The sequence below is a fragment of the Lepus europaeus genome, chromosome 8 (genome assembly GCF_033115175.1).
Source record: "Lepus europaeus isolate LE1 chromosome 8, mLepTim1.pri, whole genome shotgun sequence".
In the NCBI taxonomy this organism is placed as follows: domain Eukaryota; kingdom Metazoa; phylum Chordata; class Mammalia; order Lagomorpha; family Leporidae; genus Lepus; species Lepus europaeus.
The window spans coordinates 125026086-125034120 of NC_084834.1; the positions used below are offsets into that span (position 1 = coordinate 125026086).

The following is an 8035-nucleotide window of genomic DNA, read 5'->3' on the forward strand; positions in this document are numbered from 1 at the left end:
TCAGATTTCACTAATAACACCAATCAATTTACCAAAGGAATTCTATACCTTTTTACTACCAATCAGTATCAGGTTTTTGTACATTAATAACACTTGATCTTGTCATCTTTTTCTCACTTAGATAAATATGCAATGACATCATAGTATGATTTTCGGCTGCCTTTTCTAATATAAGGAAACAGTGGTGTTTATGTCTTCTCTTTCTCCTCAGTCTTAATATTTTAGATATTAATATATATATATTAATGTATACTTAACCAGAGAGTCAGGACTGGTATCTGATATGGGGATGCTTGCATGTAAAGCAGATGAGAAGAAATCCAGATAAAAATTCAACCCAACTGAGGCAAGTATTTGGCACAGGGTTAAGACGCTACTTGGGTTGCCTGCCTCCTGTATTCAAGGGTTCACTAATAAAAGTAAGCATTTCTTATGTTTGTTGGGCATTTATATATTCTTCTAAGAGTTGCCTATTCAAATACTTTGCCCATATTTCTACCAAATTATTTGCTCTTTATAGTTGACTTGTAGGAGCACTTTGTATGTCATGAATGTATCTTTTTGAGGAATATACATCTTGCAAATATCTATCGTCAATCTTTAGAGTATATCTTTTGATGCATAGAATTTCTTAATTTTAATATTGTCCAGTGTATCCTTAATGGTCAGCACATTGTATATCCTGAGAAAGATAAAAAAAGAGAAAGAGACTACAAACTAATTTCCCTGATGAACCTAGATGCAAAAATCATCAACAGAGTACTAGCCAATTTAAACCAACAACACATCAGAAAGATCATTCACCTGGACCAAGTGGGATTTATCCCAAGTATGCAGGGATGGTTCAGCATTCAAAAAACTATCAAAGTCAGACATCACGTTAACAAATTGAAGAACAAAAACCATAGGATTATCTCAATAGATGCAAAGAAAGCATTTGATAAAATACAACATCCTTTCGTGATGAAAACTTGAGGAAAATTGGGTATAAAAGGAACATTCCTCAACACAATCAAGGCAATTTATGACAAACCCATGGACAGTATCCTATTGAATGGGAAAAAGTTGGAAGCATTCCCACTGAGATCCAGAACCATATAAGGATGCCCACTCTCACCATTGCTGTTCAATAGTCCTGGAAGTTTTAGCCAGAGCCATTAGACAAGAAAAGGAAATTAAAGGGATACAAATTGGAAAGGAGAAAGTCCCTATGTATCCCTATTTGCAATAGCATAATTCTGTATATAGGGGATCCAAAACACTCCACTAAGAGACTGTTGGAACTTTTAGAAGAGTTTGGTAAAGTAGAGGGATATAAAATCAACACCCAAAAATCAGCAGCCTTTGTAAACACAAACAATGCTATGGCTGAGAAAAAACTTCTGAGATCAATACCATTCATAATTACTACAAAAATAAAATACCTTGGAATAAATTTAATGAAGGATATCAAAGATATATATGATGAGAATTACCAAACATCAAAGAAAGAAATGGAAGACACAAAAAATGGAAAAAATCTTCCATGTTAATGGAATGGAAGAAACAATATCATCAAAGTGTCCATACTGCCAAAAACAATTTAGAGATTCAATTTAGAGATTCATTGTAATACCAATCAAAATACAAAGGACATTCTTCTCAGATATAAAAAAAATGATGCTGAAATTCATATGGAAACACAGGACATCCCGAATAGCTAAAGCAACATTATACAACAAAAACAAAGACAGAGGCACCACAATACCAGATTTCAAGACATACTATAGAGCAATTATAATCAGAACAGCCTGGTTCTGGTACAGAAACAGATGGACAGAATGATGGAAAGAAATAGAAATGTCCGAAATCAACCCACACAGCTGCAACCATCTTATCTTTGACAAAGGATCTAAAAGCAATCCCTGGAGCAAAGAGAGTCTCTTTAACAAATGGTGCTGGGAAAACTGGATATCTACATTCATAAATATGAAGCAAGACCCTTACCTTACAACTTACACAAAAATCTACTCAAAATGGAACAAAGACCTAAATCTACGACCTGATACCATCAAATTATTAGAGAACCTTGGGGAAACTCAGCCAGACATTGGCATAGGCAAAGAATTGTTGGAAAAAGCCCCAGAGGCACAGGTAATCAAAGACAAAATTGACAAATGGGATTACATCAAATTGAGAAGTTTATGCTCTGTGAAAGAATCACCCAGAAAGTGAAGAGGCAACAGACAGAATGGGAGAAATTATTTGTGGCCGGCGCCGTAGCTTAACAGGCTAATCCTCCGCCTTGTGGCGCCGGCACACCGGGTTCTAGTCCCAGTTGGGGCGCCGGATTCTATCCTGGTTGCCCCTCTTCCAGGCCAGCTCTGTGCTATGGCCCGGGAAGGCAGTGGAGGATGGCCCAAGTGCTTGAGCCCTCACCTGCAAGGAGACCAGGAGAAGCACCTGGCTCCTGGCTTCGGATCAGTGAGATGCGCTGGCCGCAGCGGCCATTGGAGGGTGAACCAACAGCAAAAAGGAAGACCTTCTTCTCTGTCTCTCTCTCTCACTATCCACTCTGCCTGTCAAAAAAAAAAAAAAGAAATTATTTGTAAACTATGCAACTAATAAATGATTAATAACTAGAAAATATAAAGTGATCAAGAAACTCCAAAACAACAAAATAAACAACCCAGTTAAGAAATGGGCAAAGGACTTAAACAGGAATTTTTCAAGAGGAAATCCAAATGGCCAACAAACACTTGAAAAAATGCTCAGGGTCACTAGCCATCAGGGAAATGCAAATCAAAACCACAAAGAGGTTTTACCTCACCTCTGTTAGAATGGCTCATATACAGATAAACACCACATGCTAGCAAGGATGTGGGCGGAAAATGTACCCTATGCCACTGTTGGTGGGAATGTAAACTGGTACACTATGAAAGACGGCATGGAATACCTCAGAAATATGAAAATAGACCATATGATCCAGCCATCCCCCTCTGGGGAATTTACACAAGGGAAATGAAATCATCATATAAAAGTTATCTGTACCTCCATGTTTATCGTAGCTCAGTTCACAATAGCTAAGGTATAAATCAATCCAAATGCCTGTCAACTGAAGACTGAATAAAGAAATTATGGTAATTGCACACCGTAGAATACTACACAGTGGTAAAAAAAAAAATGAAATCCTGACATTTGCAGCAAAATGGAGGAAAGTCGAAAACATCATATTTAGTGTAACAAGCCAGTTCCCAAATACAAATACCATATATTCTCCCTGATCTGTGATAATGAATAGGGCACCTAAAAGGTAATCTAGAGAAGTGAACTTAACACTTCAAGATGTAATGACTGAACAGCCTTGTCTTGACTGTTGAGGAACAATTTTTCTTCCATACAATTTGTTGAACACTTTACTTAGTATATAATTAACTGTATAAAGTTGATTGAAAATAGATCTTAGTAAAAAATAAGAATGGGAATAGGAGAGGGAGGAGGAAGAAGAGTGGGAGTGTGTGTGGGAAGCTTGGTACAGTGGGAAGAATCACTATATTAGTAAAGTTGTATTTATGAAATGCATGAAGTTTTTATTACTTAAATAATAAGTTTCTTTGGGAAAAAATCCAGAATAACACACATAAAAATGAAATTTCAACTCATCCCAAAGCTATAATAATGCATCTTACTTATTTTATTAATTTCATTTGTAGTTCTACTTAATTTTTAAAAATGTTTCCTTATTTTAAAAAAATTTATAGAAGATGAACACATTTTAGTTATTTCATGTATACATATTTAGGAGAAAGTTGTACAATGATCCACTAATTCCTCACATTTGTGAAACAAGAGAGAGAGACATAAGGAAGCCCTCAAGTTGCCAGTCTGGAAATCCAATGATAGGATGGAAAATTCAAGAAGCCACAGTTCAGTCTTTTATTTTTGTTCTTTCATAATTTGTCATATAGTAAGAAAAAGATGATAGGGAACATAATTTAAATGTTCTCTACATAATGTGGAATGCCAGAAACATCACTGTGGGCCAGCTGCCTCATTAGCTATAAAAGTCAAACTTAAGTAAATAGACTTCTATAATTTGGAGGAGAGGGCTTGCTGGGAGTTGTGGGAAGTGTTTTGTCAAATCCTGTATTATAAATTTAGGTACAAATATCTTAGTGGGTATCCAATTTTAATACCTAAAAAACCTTAAGAAAGTGTTGGAATTGTGGGAAAATTATAAAACTTATTAAAAATCTTGGAAAGCTAGTCCATTGAAGACATGAACATTTTGTGATAGAGCCCATATAAAATATGTTTAATTTGTCCTTAAATTATTCTGAAATTTATAATGCCAATGAAAGCTGTGATAAGTTTTTAAACAGAAGTTGACACAGGGACCTTGAAATGGAAGAGCAATAAAAATTAAGAATACTTAAGACAATTTAGAAGAAAACAGAAGAATTGGCAGCCTTGCTTCTCTAGATGACAAGACTTATTCTAACTTTTCAGCAATCAGAGCAGCATGAGGTCAACAAAGAGAATGACAGAAGACCAATGGAAAAGGATGGGGATGCTTACATCTACGGAAGTTCATTGCTTTTACTCACACAAGGAAACCTCAAGTCCTATCCTGAAATAAATTTTAAGTAGATTCAGGAATTTCACACAAAATTTGGTGGAAAATACAGAAGAATAACTGTTTTCATCAATGTATATTAATTAAGAAGCAAAAAATCTATGAAGGAACAAATATGGATAGATTCAGTTACATTAACATGATAATAACAAATCAATCAAGAAAAGACAGTAAGTGAAATGATAGGTTTTAGTCAGGAAGGAGATATCTGTAATATATGTATTTGACAAATATTTGTAACCAGAATAAAAAATATGTTAAGAGAAAAGTAATTTCAGTAAAAAGTTTGAAAATTATATAGCTGGGTAATTCACAGAGGGAAAAATATCAAATGGCAAATAAACATGAAGGATTATCAAGCTCACCAGTGATCAGGAAAGTATAAGAGTTTCAATTTGACTCTGCAAATGGGCAAGTATTGAAGAATATCATAATTTCAAGTATTAGCAAGAATTGAAGCAAATGGGTAGACAGATCTGGATGGCAAGAGTATAATTTGGTGTCACCACTCATTTTCAGCTTGTGGATTGAAATGTAGAGATCCCTCTGCACAGTAATCCAATTTTTAAGTCTAAAGACTGGCAGAAAATACAGTCTTCCAATTGCAGAAAAGTGGAAACAGCTCAATGTCCATTCGAAGCAAAATGGCTAAAAAAATTGTGGCAGAATTGTGTGATGGATTGTTGAAGGCAAAGAAAATGAATGAATTAGAGATACATATGTTAGCACAGTGTTGAGTGGAAATAAAGGAATTTGCAGTATTAGTTGATTCCTAGAGCTGATACTCAGTTGATATGCATGGATAGAGCCATGTGCATATTAAGCATTGAACTCCTCACTCCTCTGTGACTTGTACTGAGCTCACACATTCCCTCTGCATCAACTGCATTGGTTACTCTCCTAATATTCTTTTGACTTGTAGATTATCTGTACACTAAGGAAATAATGACTAGAAAAGGTGGTGCCTATGCTACATTGGTTGCCTAGTATTTAGAACATGATTCCGAGATACATTCTGGACTATAAAAATGTCCAAGGAGCCGGCATTTGAAGTTAAGATACCTGAAAAACACATCAGAATACCTGGATTTGTTTCCTGTTCCTGACTTCAGTTTCTAGCTGATGCAGATCCCAAGAGGCAGTGCTGATGGCTCGGGTTATTGGGTTGCTGCCAGCCATGTGGGGGACTTGGACTCAGTTCTCTGATCCTGGTGTTAGTCCTGGTTCAGACCTAGCCATAGTGGGCATTTTGGGATTAATTAACAGATGAGACTGTCTCTCTCATCTAAAAGATTATTTTAAGATATTTACAGATACATAAATGTTTACATACATATATGGGAACATTACAAAGAAATGAATGAGAATGATGAATATTAAATTTAAAACAATTAAGGGGATTCCAATTCAATCCCATCAAGGTGGCATGGATCATATGGTAGGTATATATTCATATTTCTGAGGTATCTCCATACTGTCTTCCACAATGGCTATGCCAGTTTACATTCCCACCAACAGTGGATTAGTGTACCTTTTCCCCCACATCCTTGCCAGCATTTGTTGTTTGTTGATATCTGTATGAAAGCCATTCTAACAGGGGTGAGGTGAAACCTCATTGTGGTTTTGATTTGCATTTCATTGATGGCTAGTGTTCTTAAGTGTTTTTGCAAGTGCCTGTTGGCCAATTGAATTTCCTCTCTTGAGAAATGGCTGTTCAAGTCCTTTGCCCATTTTTTAGCCTGGTTGTTTTGTAGTTGTTGAGTTTCTTGATTTCTTTATAGATCCTAGATGCTAACCCTTTATCTGTTGCATAGTTTGCAAATAATTTCTTACATTCAGTTAGTTGCCTCTTTACTTTGCTGAGTGTTGCTTTTGCAGTGCCGAAATTTCTTAGTTTAGTGCAATCCCATTTGTCAATTTTGGCTTTGACTGCCTGTGCATTTTGGGGTCTTTTCCAAGAATTCTTTGCCTAAGCCAATGTCTTGTATAGCTTCCCAAATAGTTTCTAGTAATTTGATGGCATTGGGTCACATAATTAGGTCTTTGATCCATTTTGTGTGGATTTTTATGTAAGGTGTAAGATAGGCATCTAGTTTCATACTCCTGCACATGGAGATCCAGTTTTTCCAGCACCATTTGTTGAAGAGACTGTCCTTGCTGCAGGATTGATTTTAGCTCTTTGTCAAAGATAAGCTGATTGTAAATGAATGGACTGATTTCCAGAGTTTCTGTTCTGTTCCACTGGTCTACATATATTTTTGTGCCACTACCAGGCTGTTTTGATTATGACTGCCCTGTATTATATTTTGAAATCAGGTATTGTGATGTCTCTGTCTTTGTTTTTGTTATATAACATTGCTTTAGCTTTTTAGGGTTTCCTGTGCTTCCCTATGAATTTCAACATCATTTTTTTCTAGAGATGCAAAGAATGTTGTTGGTATTTTGATTGGGATTGCATTGAATCTGTAAATTGCTCTTGGTAATATGGACATTTTGATGATATCAATTCTTCCAATCCATGAACATAGAAGATTTCCATTTTTTACATATCTTCTTCTATTTCTTTCTTTAGTGTTTTGTATTTTTTATCAATGAGATCTTTGACATCCTGGCATAAATTTATTCCAAGGTATTTGATTCCTTTTGGAGCTACCGTGAATGGGATTGATCTCAGAAGTTTTTTCTTTTTTTTTTCAATTCGTGCAAACTCAGTCCCCGACTACCACAAATTATGCAGTCAAGATTCCCACATTTGTGGAGATTGCAGGGATCAGCACATCCGCAGTGCAATGGAAGAGCTTTGACCTGGGAAAACCACCTGCGGGATAATGGCGTTTCCCTTGCCAGGCCTGTTGTTCAATGGATAACGCGTCTCACAACAGATCAGAAGATTCTAGTTCTTTCTCATCCATGGCATTGTATGTGTATATAAAGACTATTGTTTTTTCATTTATTAAGCTTTTACTTAATGAATATAAATTTCCAAAGTACATCTTATGGGTTACAATGGCTTCCCCCCTCCCATAACTTCCCTCCCACCCGCAACCCTCCCCATTCCCACTCCCTCTCCCCTTCCATTCACATCAAGATTCATTTTCAATTCTCTTTATATACAGAAGATCAGTTTAGTATATATTAGGTAAAGATTTCAACAGTTTGCCCCATATAGCAACACAAAGTGAAAAAACTACCGTTGGAGTACTAGTTATAGCATTAAATAATAGTGTACAGCACATTAAAGACAGAGATCCTACATAATATTTTTTTAAAAATTAATTACTTTTCTATGCCATTTCAATTTAACACCAGGTTGTTTTTTTTCTTTTTTTATTAAACTTTTATATAATGAATATAAATTTCCAAAGTACAGCTTATGGGTTACAATGGCTTCCCCCCTCCCATAACTTCCCTCTAGCCCGC

General features: G+C 35.8%; 1 non-coding gene across 1 annotated transcript; it reads right to left on the bottom strand.

Moving 5' to 3' along the window:
* Positions 1-7307: 7307 nt before the first annotated feature.
* On the bottom strand, positions 7308-7470 carry LOC133766145 (U1 spliceosomal RNA). Its single transcript, XR_009866693.1, has one exon. It is a non-coding gene; the product is annotated as a U1 spliceosomal RNA (small nuclear RNA).
* Positions 7471-8035: the final 565 nt, after the last annotated feature.